The sequence below is a fragment of the Dermochelys coriacea genome, chromosome 14, assembly GCF_009764565.3.
Source record: "Dermochelys coriacea isolate rDerCor1 chromosome 14, rDerCor1.pri.v4, whole genome shotgun sequence".
Lineage (NCBI taxonomy): Eukaryota > Metazoa > Chordata > Testudines > Dermochelyidae > Dermochelys > Dermochelys coriacea.
Genome location: NC_050081.1, coordinates 8269854 through 8286003, shown reverse-complemented (window position 1 = coordinate 8286003; position 16150 = coordinate 8269854). Strand labels below are relative to the sequence as shown.

The following is a 16150-nucleotide window of genomic DNA, read 5'->3' as shown; positions in this document are numbered from 1 at the left end:
AGATCCATAGAGTCACCAGTAGGAAGGGGAGATTTTAACAAAGGATCTTGAGGCAAACTTCTACTCTTACAGAAACTGGCATGGGGTCTTTAATTTAGATTGTATGCTCATTTAGATTGGGATTATCTTTTGACTGTGTTTGTATAGTGTCTAACACAATGGGGTGCTGGCTTCTAGGCCCTACTGTGATGGTACTATCACTAATAATGTCCATGCTGAACACGGATAACCTTGATTTTAATGTCTGGAACTTGTTTTCAGTCAGCATGAAAGCCATGAAGTGCAGTTTGACAGTCCTCCTCCTGTTTTGCTTTTGCATTGTTATAGGACTGAGTTTGGCTTCCGTTTAAGTCAGTGGCAAATTCTCTGCAGAATCTGGTGCATAGAATCTTTCAGAGCAGTTTATCAGTAGCAACTTTACTTGCCATGAATATTGCAGTTATTCTCTAGAAGTACAAATGCCAAGGAGATTAGGTTCTGGTCACTATTCAAAATCAAGTGGATGAGAGATGAGTTAAAAATACGGATTTTTACACTTGCTGATGTAACAGGTACTCAGAAATGGGAGGGAGCCTGAGAAAAAGTATTGTTGTAGATAATATTGGTGGGATTCATCCCTGACTAAAGCAAAGCTTGGTTAAAAACTTCATGCAATAATTAACACTGTTATTGATGAGTTTGCATTAATACATTCCCCATTTTAAAGGAAGGATGGTCCAGGGATTAGGGCACCAGCCCACAACGTGGAAAACCCACATTCAATATCCTGCTCCACCACAGATTTCCTTTGTGATGTTGGGCAAGTCACTTAGCCTCTGTGTGCCTCACTTCTCCATCTCTAAAATGGGGATAATGGGTGGTGAGGATAAATACAGTGAACAATTGTGAGGTACTAAGATACTACAGTGATGGGGGCTGTATAAAGAGAGAGAGATTAACTACTGTAATTAATTTATTTAATAGCTACTGTCTCCCATTTTACAAACAGGCCAATATAAAGGTTCCTTATCTTTAACCAAGGTAAGATTTAACTTCATGGCATACAATACTTTGCACTTATAGAAGTGACGTTTTTCCTAGTGCTTTATAAACAAGTTTCACAATGCTGTTGCCAAATAGGTAAATATTATATAGAATTTTACAGACAGGTAAAGCAAATAATTTGATCAAATTTAGATAGCAAGTTGGCAGCAGAACCCAGGAATCCTGCCTCCTAGTCCCATGCTTGAATCATTAGATTCTATTTCCTCTAAAGAATTTAAAATCTTTTAAAGATCAGTCAAATGTAGGTTGAATGGTCGTGAGAAGGCATATATGAACCAGTCTGATACAAACCAGGCGTGAGCACCTAATTCCAGTGTAAAGTGCCAGAGTCCACCAGCTTGGTCCTATGCTCATTTGTTAATGCTCTCATTTGCAATGTTGCTGTTTTCCTGACCTGCTGACTCAGGACTTGCCTCCACCTGTCACTTGTGGAGATGAAGTGCAGCCTCCAACCAAGCTAGCTCAGCAAAAAGAGAGAGAAAGGTAGTGCAAGAGAATTATAAAAGCATTACAATTTTGAAGGTAGAAAGAAAAGGGGTTATAATTGGACAGCAACAGGACAAAAGGGATTAGGCCAAAAGGAAAGGTGAAAAAAACAGGGTCAATGTGTGTGAGAAGATCAGAGATGAGGCCAGAGAAATTCCATCTTTTCTATCTTCTCTGCTTAGGACATGATGCCCCTGCCCAGCTCCATACCTGGAAAGCAGGCAGGAAATATAGTAATCCATGCCCCCTTCCTGGATCACATTTAGCCAGAATGTTGACATTCAATCTGTTATTCCAAAATCTGCAGTGGAAAATTTAAACTTTGGGTAAGGGGTTGTGAAGATGCAATCCACTGGTCAGTGTGTTACATATCTCTTTCTGTGCCCAATCCACAAAGGCAGCAAGTCATGTCTCTTTCGCTCAAGCTGTAGCTACTCAAGGTGTTTAGTTCTAGAGGTGCTGGGTTCAATCGCTAATGTATCAGACAAAATGGTGGCTGTCACATAAGGCCCATAGAGGAGGAGGAAATAGATATCTGCCCTTTGGAAGCCCTTCCTATTTTTGCATTGTGGCAGTTAAGGGTGTTCATTTTCATCAGTTAAATATAGTTCCTAACTTTGAGGGTGTCTGGATCCAGGGTTTTGTTCTGGCCCAATTTTACAGTTTGCACCTTCCCCTCAAATAAATATGGATTGTGAAGGAGGTTGGAGAGGGGAATTATATGGAAAAATCCCTGACCATTCACACTTTGCAGGATCAGAATCTATAGAGTAATGTTTTGAACAGAGGAGCAAAAAACTGGGATTTAGAAGCGAATCCCATCTCTCTGCTGCTGATTCCATTTGTAGCCTTGGGCACGTCCATTTACTTTCCTGTGTCACAATTAACCACTCTGCAAAATGCAACAATTCTTGCTACTTCACATGGATGTTGAGAGGTTTAATTTAAGCAGCAAGATCTTCAGATGAAATATGTGTGTAGATTCTCAGTACTGTATTCGCAAAAAGAAAAGGAGTACTTGTGGCACCTTAGAGACTCACAAGTACTCCTTTTCTTTCTGCGAATACAGACTAACACGGCTGCTACTCTGAAAGTAGAAATACTCTGTCAGTATTTTATGTTACACATGGCATTTCTCATAATAGTGGAAGCTTCTGTCAATACCATGGCCAGAATTTCCCCACCCTCATCTTTGGATAGTGTTGTCTGTTGTTGGCTGCTATCATTTCCCAGAGGTCGCTGCATTTCAGGGATGTAGTTTGAAAAGCTCCTGGTAAATGTGAAATAATATAATATAGACTGAATAGCAAAATGCACTCACACCCTGACACATTGTGTCACATCCTTTTCTCTTTGTTTAATCACTATCTACAGAAAATAATTCTTAGCATTGTACAGTGTGTAAAAGGATACAGTCAGATCAAATACTGGCAAAGAGAAGCTTTTGTAAAACCTAAGCCAAATAGAGAAGTTTTCATTCCCCCCCCCAATTCCAGTGGACATGTTATTTTTCTAAATTCCTTCCTTTCTAAATTCCAGTTGATTAAAAAAAAAAAAGCAAAACTCCTCAGCAGTTTTCAACACAAACATTGCAACATTGTGAAAATGTATGAAAAGTCAAAAGTGAAATTGACAAGGAACAAAAGGTGACACTGACTAGTCTATGTCAAATGTCCTGGCTGAAAGAAATGCAAAGGATAGAACAGAAAACAATGGTAAAAAGTTAATTAGATGTGAAACATTCTTTAACAATTATATCCTTTAACTCTTTCCTGTGAGTCTGGTGTTTTTAAAAGATATATGGCAATAAACTGACAGTTGACTTGTCCCACACTGGGGTCTTGTTAATATCCTCCAAATCTAAGTTACCTAGGAGCACAAGTCCTTCAGGGGGCCTCCCTCAGTGTGGCTGCAAGGGTTTCCACAGACTGAGTTAAAGACATTTAAAGTCACAGTGCACCATTTTATGACAGAAAGGAAAGGTCGTTTGGGCTGGTGGAAGCTTTTTGTGACTGATTCCCATTTGCAGCATGTTTACTTTGGGGGATGGGTGCCTGTGGCATGCAGGCAGGCAGCCCCTCCCCAGCCAGCAATGATGGCCCAGGGCAGGCTGCACAAGAATATTTTTGTCATTTGAAATGGCGTCCTCCCTCCCTCAGAGTGGAAATACCACACTCCTCCTCAGCAGCCCCTGACAGGGCCTCCACCATGGCACTGAAACAGTTAATCATGCTGGCAAACATGTCTTTAAAGTTGAATAAGGAAGAGAAGTGCATTGATTTAACATCCGGGCAGCAAAAGTTTTCACATTGCAATTTATTTCCTTATGTATTTATACTTTTGCAAAGGGTCTTCTTTGCAATAATCAAGAATGTGTTATAGGAGTATTGAAACTCCTATTCCTGGCACAAGACTCTGTGCTTGCAGTGGCAAAGGCTCAGTGTGTTAGTTGTTAGTCCTCAAGGAATTCAGATGATCTTCAGTGTAAACTTAAAAATAAATGCATTTAGAACAATTCAGTGCTAAACCAATTTGAATCCTACATTTTTCTTAATTAAAAAAGTAGAGGGGAAAGTTTTAAAAAACAATTGCAATCGTACTTCATAAGTGACCTACCTTAAAAGGCTTAAGTCAGATCATAATTTTTTCCAGTCTTGTACTGTACTTGCATGTTATTTGCCCCAAAGCATAACAAGCAAGGCATTTTGTGACATGCATAAACGTTGAGTCAATAATATTTCTAAACTTATTTTGCAAAACATAGTAGTTGTGAAGAAAAATACTTGAACTAATATGATTGCTAAGCATTTTGAACACAGAGCCAATAATACATTGCTAACAGGAAAGATTTCTTTGCAAAAATAAACCTGTTATACAAAATAGTTTCTGAGATTCATGCAGAGCCAGAAATTAGTTTCCAAAAGGGAAAGTTCCTTAGCAAAATTATAAGGGGAAAAATATTGTTAGATACAACAACATACTTTCCTGAGAGACGTTATGCTGTTTTTGTCCATGTATTATTTGGTATATATACACAGCCACTAATACAATCCCACGTGGGGAAAGCAAATTATTGCAAAAATTATCATAATAAAGTAAGCGCAAGGCAAAAACATATTTAAATGCACTGGTGCACTTTGCCCCAGAGGCTGGCATACAAGACATTTTGTGGCATGCACAAATATCCAATAATGCATTTCTGAACGGGAACATGTTTTTTTGAAAAATAAAAAAGTTGCAAGAGAAAACACCTATTTCCAATAAACCATACCCCAGAAAATGCAGTGACATGGAGTTATGTGTGCAAATCCAATGACACATTTATATATATATAAATCTCATTTAGAAATATGGCATATACTTATTTTGCAAGGAAAACAGATAACGAATTCATTTGCCCCTCTAAAACCTGTTGTCCTGACCTAGGCAGTTTGTTGCATGCCAGTGACACGTTCCCCAGAAGGAAAGTTCCCGGGGGGCGAGGGGGAGAGAAAAAAGCAAGCCGAAACCACACGACTCAACGCAGTCACGCTTTGCTCCAGAAGCTGCTTGCGGGGTGCATGGAAAGGCAGCGATTTCACTCCCTTCGGGAAACCCTGCAAGGGGCAGCCCACCTTGCCCAGTGCCCCACAGACAGGAGCATGCCCGGCAGCCCCATGCCCTCACTCCGCTCCTCCCCCGCTGCCCTGTGGGATGGGGCTCCCCACTTTGTTTTTAACAGCAGCAGCAGCTGCAGCCCCCCACTCCCCTGCCTGCCTGGCGGGCTCCCCTCTAACTTTCTCCTGGGCTCCTGGGCTGGGGGGGGGGGGGGGGAAGAGAGAGGGGGTGGGAGGGTTATTTTTTTCCCACAATGCTTTGTGGGGACGTTGACAAGTGGATCCAAGATGGCGTAGAAAGTAATGACAGGTAAGTCAGGACTTCTCTCTTCCCCTCCTATGGGGGCCCCGGGCGGGGGGGCCCGGCCTGGGAGAGCCCCGGGGAGGGGATCGGGCCCCCCCCGGGGCCCAGCCGCCCCCCGGGGGCTCGGGCGGAGGCAGCTGGCCGGGCTGGAGGCTGAGCAGTGCCGGCTGGAGAGGGCCCTGTGTCTGCGGAGGGGCCTGCAGCAGCAGCAGCTCAGGGGCTGTTTACAGCCAGCCTCAGCCTGAGCCCGGGCGGCTGCTGAGCTGCCCCCCCTGGGCGAGACACCCAGGGACAGAGAGACACCGCCCCAGGCCGGGCAGAGCTGGCAGATGCTTCCCACACAATTGGCTCCCCCCGCAAACCCCAGGTCAGGGGTTTCTTCGGGGGGTGGGGTTGGGCGGTGTGTGTGTGTGGGGGGTCTCTTTGGTTTTTACCCCGGGTGGGGTGAGGTGGGGGAGTTGCTGACCCCAGGGAAGAAAAGGAGAGATTTAAAAAAAAAATAAATTTTTTTTTAGGGTTTATTGAGGGGTAAAAAAAAAAAAAAAAAAAAAAAAGTTAGATTTTAACAAGTGCCTTAAAAATGAATCCCCGGCTGAGCAAGGGCTTGGTATACTTGCATTTTTGATTGTGACACGGGGGCTGTCCCAAGGTAAGGCAATGTGAAGTGAGGAGACTTAAGCCAAAAAATCCCTCTGAGATCACCGTTTATGCACTGAAAATCTTGTGTAAGCTGAAAAATGGAAAGGTCTTATTGAACCCTCTCCCCCCCAACAAAGCCTTAACAACTCTTTTAGGGTGGAAACCTGCAAACAGAGACACCGGTCCTGGCTAGGATTATTCTCATGAGTGACATTATCTGCATTTAAGTGTTGGAAGGACCAGGTTCTTGTAGTAATTTTCATACCTATGAGAAGTTGGTTGGTCTGAATATATCAGAGTTGATCAATGAATGGTAGTTTTGAATGAAGGGAGATTTTAAATGTCATTGACACTAGACCAAATAAATTCCTTCTTTTTACTGGATGAAAACACACTCTTACAAACTGTGCTTTAATATGAATTGCAAAATAAACGAGGATTTGTCATATTAGCATTATTGTTTTTCACAGGGGCAGTCCCAGCTTGGGTGATTTTGAAGAGGGAGATTTAAAATAATGAGTAAAATGTAACATAACTGCAATCTGACTGAAAAAACGGGGGGGGGGGGGAATCAGTCATGAGATTTAGAACTGCTTTCCAATTAATGACCTAAATAGTAGATCTGCATTCATCATGGCTGGTCAAGCTGGCATATTTTGAATAGGAGGGTACTTTCATCATTTTTGTACTCCTCCAAAATAGCATAATTGAAATAGTGAAAAAAATAAAATAACAATCCTTTGTTGAAGGAACAGACACTTTGGAAAAAAACAATTAAAAAATTGATCACAACATGAGTCAACTTGTCAAGTTCACATCATTGTTTTCCCTCGTGGGATGATTGGAAGAAGTGAGATTTATAGTAATATTTATAAATTGTAAAATCTTATTGAAACAATTAGTTGTAAGATGGACACCTGCTTAAAAAACTAAGCACAAAGTGAGTGAAAAGTCAGTACGTCTGAAAACATCGGAGCTAGTTTTGATGGGAGAATTTGAGTGTGTCGTAGTAATTCCTCCAACCTCCAGAGAAGGCAGGAGATTTTAAATGTTAAATTGAAACAAACTAGGAAAAATCCTACAGCCAGCGAGTGAGCGCTACTTTGTAAAAATGCTTTCAGATTAATGAAGACTGAAGGATTCTCTCTGTAGATGAATGAGACTATGGCAGGCCTGATTTTCACTGCATAAAATTGTTAGGGGCAGGGGATGTATTCAGTTTTCTGTGTCTCAACTTTACTTTAGTCCACAGGACTGTATTCCTTTATTGTTAAGCAAAGGACCAGCCGGAATGCGTGCAATGTATTCTATTTTCATTTTGTTATGTTAATACAGAATTAAACTTTGAGTTCAGGAAAAATAAAAGTGGAGCTGTTACCTCCCCAAATGAGGTGTATAATGTAAATTTTATTCCCAGTCCTCCCCCTTAATTCTTATTGTATGAACATCTGTTACTCTCAATGAGCTAGATTAATTGGTTGGAAAAAAATCAGTATTTTAGAGCTGAGATTTGAAAGCCTGTAGAAGTTTATATTTTATTTGTTCGGGTGACTAAAGGTTAAAGTGAGATATACAAGTAGCACATTAACCCACATTTTATTTGCAATCGAGTCTATTTGCAAGGACTCCTGCCCCTGTGTGGAGTCCCATTGACTGCAGAGGGGCTCTTCATGGGCATATGGGTCCATGTTAGCAGCTATGATTGCAGGATCAAGGCCTTCATTTGTAATGAATTTTTTTCTGTTTCAGGTTTAGACACACAGAGAGAAATTTCCATCTCAGTGTAAAATAAAAATATATGTAACAGTAGAAAAGAGTGTTTGGGGAGGGCATGAAGTCTGGTGGATCAAGCACTGAATCTGATTGGGATTGGTGACTGTGGGCAAGTTGATTCACCCCTGTACCGTCTCATTTCCCTCATCTGTAAAATGAGGATAATGATATTGACTTCCTTTGTAAACAGCCTTGAGTTCTATAGATGAAAAACACTATATCAGAGCTAGGTATGATTATTTTTGTTTTTTGCATCTGTTAATATGATAGTCTGATGAAAGATTTCCTCCAACACAGATCATTATTTTGCTTGCTTAAATTCCCCTTGCAATTTTAGTTCAATATTTTCCTCACTTCCAGTGTGTATATGTGTGCGTGTGTGTGTGTTTTAAAGCAGTTTTGTACTATCATTCTGCATTAGTTACTGCATTTCATCCTACAGGTGGCTTCATTTTCGTAGTGACTGACCCAGTCCCTGTGTATAACTTGGTATGTCAGTTTAAGGCCTCTGATCCTTGTGCCCTTGTGGAGCTCTTTCATTGAGGTCAGTGGTATCCATATAGATCTGATGGCAGGAGTGAGGTCTAAATTAGCAAAGAGCTTTGGGATGACATACTATATGCTTTGTGTCCCAGATCCTGCCCCCAGCCTAAGTAGGGAAAGCCAGGGGAGCCTGCTTGGGGAATAGCGGGAAGGTGTGGAGCTGCTTTGTGGCTACTACTGCAGCCTCAGGGTTGGAATATCTTGTGCAGCTGGTGTGCTCCCCTTCTTGGAGCAGGGGGATGGTAGGAAATGGCTGGTGGATAGATGTACAGTAGATCAAGATGCCATGGATTGTAATGAATCTGTGGGCATCCAGCCCTGACTTGGTCCCTAAAATCTACTTGAGCCCCTAGTGCAAGGGGCATTTAGCCTGAGGAGCCCCTGTCAGGATTGTCTTCTTAGAACAGCATTACATGTTCCACTTCAACCAAAGTTCTCCGAATGCTTAGTATGGAGGAGGAAATGGCAGCAGGATTTTTGTTACAGATATCTTCTCCCGCTCATCCTTCAAGGTTGTGCGTTTATTATTATTTATTATTTGTGTTGCGGAAGTACCTCAAGGCCAGGACCCTATTGTGCTAAAACCACTGAACAATATTTTATTCTATTTTTTCCCTTTAAATTTAGAAATTGTATCATGGATTAGGGATTATCAAACAAATAAATTATTTTTTTTTGGTTCACATTTGTTTTACCATTTCTTGGGCGATAATAAGGGCTCCTCTTAAAAGTCCTAGCCTTATCTAGGAGAATGTATATAGGAAAATAGTATGAGTATATTCCAGTGTCTTCATTCCAGATGTCAAGTAAAGGGAGTTAGGTACTACTCATCCTTTTTTCCAAAGAAAAAGAGGAAGAGAACACTAAAACAGAAATTCCCATTTGAAAAGTTCGTATAGGACATACTTTTGAATTAAAAACCAGACAGTGCTTAAGAGAGTTTCACTGGAAATTTTAACCAGGAAAACAGGACAACCTTTTCTCTTCTCTCCATGTGTTGCTGCCAGTAGACTTTGTTCAGCATCTGAGCCCTTTTCCTAATCTTTTTGGCAAAAAAAAAACCCCTCTTATAGACAGTGATGTTTTCTGCAAAGTCAGATTGCTGTCTGGAAACACAGACTGGCATGTGGTGATTTTGTTATGGTGGTCGTGATATATAATGCAAATGCCTTGTGCAAAAATAAATCTTTCATATTGTGCTTTCCTCCCTTCCCCACATAAGTGCTTTACAAAGTGAGATCCAAACTATACGTGGATAATTTGTTCCACCACGGAAGTGTACTCCTTTCAGGAGTCAAACGCTGAAAACTGCATGCTAAGTTAGGAAAGGTGGTAAAGAATACAGTATCCAGTTGAAACTGCATGGGGAATTTAAGCATGCAGAATGTAATTACCTACATTGAAATTTGTCTTCTTGTTGCCTTTCCAATGCAATGGTAAGTTAGAATGTCTGGCTTAGCTACAGTGGATATAATGCCTTGGCTACGTATTTCTCTATTTGTGGCATGCTCAAGGCTTCTGTGGGCAGTCACAATGTCATCTGCAGCAACTCTGGTTTTTGCCTCATATTTTTTCCCTTTGTGCCCAAACAATGACATTGCAGGTTCATGATGTGAAAGCCAGACTCTAGGCAAAGGCAACAGCAAGCCCAAGGCCCTTAGTTTTTCATGAAGGCCATTTTACAAGTCTTGAGATGATCCGTTCCACAACTGAAAGTCCTCATCTATTGCCATTGCCCCATCCCATTTATAAGGGGGCAGTGAGCTACCAAATTTTCTGACTGGTGTGGTCTGTGTTGAATCTTTGTCAGATTAGAGTAAAAGTAACCCCACACATCACCAGAAAGGAGAATTGGTATTAATAGTAAACCGTCTTACTTGTCCAAGAAGCAATAGCCCCGGTATGGTACCACTGCTGCTGAGTCACTAGAAAAGTGGTTGCAGTGATATTATGTACTAAGACACTATTGCAATCCCCTGCCTGGTTTGTTTCTGTTGTGTGGCCTCAGGAAATGTCTCTGGTATCAAGAATAGCCAGATATAGGTGGATGTTTTGTAATCTTTGGGTTATATATTGGCTGGAGACTACATCTCATGAGCTACCCTCGTTTAATCAATGGCAGGACTAATGCTTCTGAGAGCTCTAGTGAGTTAACTGGAGGGTTAAGAACAATAACAAGATAGGAGATCTGAATTTGTATATTTTGGAGTTATAGGAGTTTAGTGAAAGTTAGGATTCTCTGCCTCTGGAGCAGCATTTGACTTGTTCCAAGCTGGCCTTATGGCCAGTAAAGTAAGTGTTATTCAGAAATGGTCGCAATGCTTTTCAGCTTATCTACCACATTGTGCTGAGTTTGTGTAGCAAGATTTTTGTATAGCTACACATTATAAAAATATTTCAAAATAGAAGCCGTGTTAGTCTGTATCCGCAAAAAGAACAGGAGTACTTGTGGCACCTTAGAGACTAACAAATTTATTTGAGCATAAGCTTTCGTGGGTTACAGCCCACTTCATCAGATGCATAGAATGGAACATATAGTAAGAAGATATATACATACATACAGAGAACATGAGAGTCTGCGGTGCAAGGCTACCGCTTCGACCGTGGGCCAGCTCCAGTCCTTACCACCGGCTTCCAGGCCACCGGCTTCGGGCAGGCCGTGCAGGAGATCAACAGGATGATCATGGTGAAGCTGGAGCCGCTGGGCGAGGAGGAGGAGACCCGCGCCGACCTGAACCCCTGCCGCTGGCAGCCCTTGGGCTGCACCATCTTCCTGGGCTTCACCTCCAACCTCATCAGCTGGGGCATCCATGAGACCATCCGCTACTTGGTGCAGCACAACATGGTGGATGTGCTGTAGACCACAGCAGGCGGTGTGGAAGAGGATCTCATCAAATGCCTGGCACCTACCTACGTGGGGGAGTTCAGCTGCGGGGGAAGGAGCTTCGGCAGAGTGGGATCAACAGGATCAGGAACCTGCTGGTGCCCAACGACAACTACTGCAAGTTTGAAGACTGGCTCATGCCCGTCTTGGACCAGATGGTTGCTAAGCAGAACATGGAGGGTGTGAAATGGACCCCATCCAAGATGATTGCACAGCTGGGCAAGGAAATAAACAACCCTGACTTGGTCTATTACTGGGCACAGAAGAACAACATCCCGGTGCTGAGCCCGGCCCTGACAGATGGATTCCTGGGGGACATGATCTTCTTCAACTGTTCTCTGTATGTATATATATCGTCTTATAAAAATATTGTTTACCACTGACATCTAAAGTTATACTGCTTAGAACTTTGGGACATCCATGTTACAAACCGAGACTTATTGTATGGTAGAAAGGAAATAAGTAACTCTGCAGAAGCTGGAGACTGCCGCTCTTGAGAATCTGCATTGTCGCAGTAGCAGAAGTGTTTAATATAAGGTTAATTTGCTGGCAAAATACACACTGGTTTAGCAAACCAAAAAAATAACGTAACTTTGTGGACAAAAATATGGAGGTCCTCACGATAAAAAGTAAAGTTATTTTGGTGCCATATAGTGACAGAAGATTCACAAGTAAGAGGTATTTATTCATATAATATTCTAATTTCTTGCATGGTTATTTCATTTGCTCCTAGGGTACCTTTTATAAAAAAGGCAATATACTTCTCCAAAGGAATGTTCCCTCCCCAGAGCTCATCTAAATTCCTCACCAACTAGTGGGATTCCCAGCTATTCTTAGAGAGTCAGAAGATAACATCCAGCAAATAACTTTTTAGCCTCTGAGCTTGTGCCATCTCACGAGTCAAGCAAAATCAGTTTTTCTTACTGCTTAGAAGGAAGACCTCCAAGGAAAATCCTAGGGTTGCTTAGGAGATTGGCAATTCAGAGACTGTGCTTCTCAGTCAATACTGAAGTGGCATCCTAGGATAGCATTGTGTGCATGATATTATTGGAGGTGCTGTTTTGGTTATAGAGGTTTGTGTTTATAGGATTGGGGCACTTTGGCCAACTCCTACAGCACTCTCCTAAAGGATGGTGAAGGACAGTCAACGTGGCTTCTGAATAAGTGAGTGACTTTAGTTTTGCTAGCCTTAGGCTAGGTAGACACACACTCTCTCTTTTTCTAGGTCTTGCCAGAATTGTTCAGTTTAGCCATATCAAGTCCTTAATCCTTCTCGAGGCTAGAAGTAGGAAGAAAATGAGAGAAATGTTCCTAAACTTTAAAAGAAAGATTTTTTTTAAGTTTGTTTTTAGAGTTTGGGGTTTTAAATTCAAGATTGAAGGAAAATCCTGTGTCTGTGTTCATTTTAAAAGAGAATAAATAGAGTAAACACTCTTGGGGAAACTTACATGGCAAGACTTATATTAGCCTGGGCCCTGGAGTGTTGCTCCTAGGAATTACTGTTTGAAGGAAAGTTGTAGAGGCCCCAACATCTGTATTTATAGGCGAGTTCTGCAGAACACTTCCCCTTCTGGTAACCCAGGTTGATTCATGCCTTTGGGTTTTTTGTTATTACTAAAGCAGTGATTTATAGGAAATAGGGGAATGGCCATAAAAGCCCGATCCAGATCTAATAGGGATAATATGGTTAAGATCATGAGGTTTGAAAACAACTTCCACAACCAAACACTGGTTTCTAAAGCTGTAGCATTTCAAACCCCCTCTTATAAAAAGGATTTTCCAAGTTTGTGATAACGATACTGGTGATTTTTAATTGCAGTGGTTGGTTCCTGCTGTGAATTTCAAAAGAGCAAATGTCCCACACGATTGAAGGCATCATCTTTTTTGGAAAAAAGATGTCTAGAGTGTTTCTGTGACCTGTACTATAATTTTGTTCAGTCTTATTGTAGCTGTGTTGGTCCCAGGATATTAGAGAGACAAGGTTGGGGGTGAGGTAATTTCTGTGTGGCTTGAAAACTTGTCTCTCTCACCAACAGAAGTTGGTCCAATAAACGATATTATCTCACCTACCTTGTCTGTACTATTATTTTATTTATTAATTCTATTGTGGCAGCACCTAAGGGCCCCAGTCAGGGCCTCGTTGTGCAAGGCATGTACAAACACAGAACAACAAGATGATCCCTGTTCCAAAGAGCTCACAGTCGAAGTATAATTCAGGAATGAATGGGTTTATGTCCATTATAATAGTGCAGTTAAGACCCAAACCTACCTTGAGTTGTGACACAACTTTCTGATTTATTTCTTGTCTTTTCAATCTGTGAACTTATGCACTGTTAACTGATAGTTAATGTCAAGATTTTGTTTTCTTTTGCCTCTGGGATGGATTGAAATAGTGAAGCCTGTTGTATGTATCCAACAGAAATATAAACTTAGGGCTTTGTTTCTTTTCTCCAGCTGTGCAGCCATGACTTGTTTCTGTAGATGAAGCCTGTCCTTGTTCAAAGATCAGTGCTGTGGTCTTCAGCTAGGGCTCTTAGGATATGGCTACACCGGTGGTTTTCAACCTGTGGTCTGTGGACCCCTAGGGATCTGCAGACTGTCTAAGATTTCAAAAGGGTCTAGAGCTCCATTTGAAATTTTTTAGAGGTCCGCAAATGAAGCAAGTGTTCCAGGCTGGGTAGGCAAACTCATGGTTCCTGTGAAGACTGTAGCTACTCACTGGAGCTTAGATCCAAGTGATTGGATGAGCTTAAGAGCCCAGGCTGCTGCCCAAGCTGCAACACCCATGCTGCTGTTTTTAGTGTGCTGGTTTGAGCCGAGCTAGCATGAGTCTGTCTCCACAAGCTGGGAGGCACATGCCAAACTGCCGTGTAGCCATAATCTTAGGCTACATTTAGAGTACAGCCGGTATCAACTATCTGAGATTGATCCACTGGCGGTCGATTTAGTGGGTCTAGTGAAGACCTGCCAAATTGACAGCAGATCGCTCTCCAGTCGACCCCTGTACTTTATCCCCGACAAGAAGAGTAAAGTGAGTTGAAGGGAGAATTTCTCCCGTCGACCGCCTGCACTGTAGACCCCGCGGTAACTCGACCTAAGGTACGTTGACTCCAGCTATTTTATTCATGTAGCTGGAGTTGTGTAGCGTAGGTCGACTTACCACGATAATGTAGACATAGCCTCAGTCATGTGATTTGCAGGACTAGGACATGTCAAAAGTGGAAAATTGAACATTTCAGGACAAATTGTTCTGGCAGCGTGACAGTAGGACTGCATCACTGAGACTTGGAACCACTGAGCTGTCGGGAAATAGAATTTCTTGTGCGTTTCACAGAAGGGGATATAGTGGGACAAATAATTTCTTTTAAAAAGAATTTTACTGCAGAAACCTGAGAGAGTTGTGATCTGAGCATGGGATCATGAGCTAGAAATTCCTGAGTCTAAGGCTATGTCTACATTTAATTCACTGCAGTGGTTCAGTGTAGACACTCACTACAGCAATGGGAGTAGTTAGTCCATCTCCTTGAGAGGCGGTAGCTAGAAGAATTCTTCTGTCGACTTAGTACTGTCTATACTGGGGGTTAGGTCAGCTTAATTACGTCACTTATGGGTGTGTAATTTTTTCATATCCCGAGCGATATAACTTTTTAGTATAGACCTGGCCTAATTAAGACTAAATGCTCTCTGAAGATAAAGTGCTAAGTATAATATTCAAAGCATTATGAGATACGTGTGTAGCATATCTGTTGTCTTTGAATCTGTGAAATGTGTTTTAAAACAGTCCACGTAGACACCTACATCTACAAAGGAATGCTTGGAGGTCTTGCTCGATTACTGCAACTGATATTAATTAGAGTGACATGAGTAAACCCCATGCATCACTTTGAAAATGTAGGGGACAGATATTGGATCGTAGCCGAGATCCACAAGTACTTGTGCCCACCGCAGATGCTTTGGAAAAAATAACTTTGGCAATGTCTGACAACCCAGCACTGGAAGTATTGGTAATTGAAAGCTTATTGTGCAGCTATGGGATTACCAAGATTCTTCATTATTGTAATTAAATTTTATATTTCACTGGTGCCCAGAGATGCCGATCAGGGTCCTATTGTGCCAGGAGCTGTTCAGATACCTAATAAGAACTTTATTATTCATAAGGTTAAGATTCAGTCATGGACATTTTTAGTAAAAGTCATGGACGGGTCACGGACAATAAATAAAAATTCACGGGCCCTGACCTGTCCATGACTTTTACTAAAAATGCCCATGACTACATCTTTGGTGTTCTGGACGGTTCCAAGAGTGCAGCTGCTGCTTTGGAGGGGGCCTCCAGTGCTTCTGCTGGTGCTGGGGAGGGCTCCGGGGCATCCGCTGGTACTGGAGGGGGGGCTCTGCGGCGTCCGCTGGTGCTGGGGAGGACTCCTGGGTGCCCGCTGGTCCTTGGGGGAGAGGGGTGGCACGGGATTGCCGCAACTGGCAGGGGAAAGCCCCGCTGGCCTGGGACCACCAGTGCTGGTGCCGGCAGGGGGTGGCGCAGGACTCCCACAGCTCTGGCGGGGGGCGGCCTAGGCTTGGGTGGTCCAGGGGTCAGTCACAGCTGCCGGCTGCAGAAGTCATGGAGGTCCCGGAAAGTCCCGGAATCCGTGACCTCTATGACAGATTCGCAGACTTAATTATGTGATCATTGGTGAATCTTTCTATTAAGATATGGTCCACACCATGGAAATGTTTGAGAACATCTATTTAAGACAGAGTGATAAGAACACATAACTGTACAGGATACAGGCTACTGCAGTTTACCTGGGGGACTGAGCTATTATGAACAATTGTTTTATGCCTAGAAGGAGATTTTCTTTAAAGAAGCTGAAAGAATTGTAGGTG

General features: G+C 42.3%; 1 protein-coding gene and 1 pseudogene across 1 annotated transcript in view; both read left to right on the top strand.

Moving 5' to 3' along the window:
- Window positions 1-5339: 5339 nt before the first annotated feature.
- Window positions 5340-16150, top strand: part of HELZ (helicase with zinc finger) — a 149579-nt gene continuing 138768 nt past the window's right edge. The window contains 1 exon segment of the mRNA XM_038371412.2: window positions 5340-5436. The gene's annotated coding sequence lies outside the window, so the exon portion shown is untranslated.
- LOC119842987 lies at window positions 5430-13272 on the top strand (annotated as a pseudogene).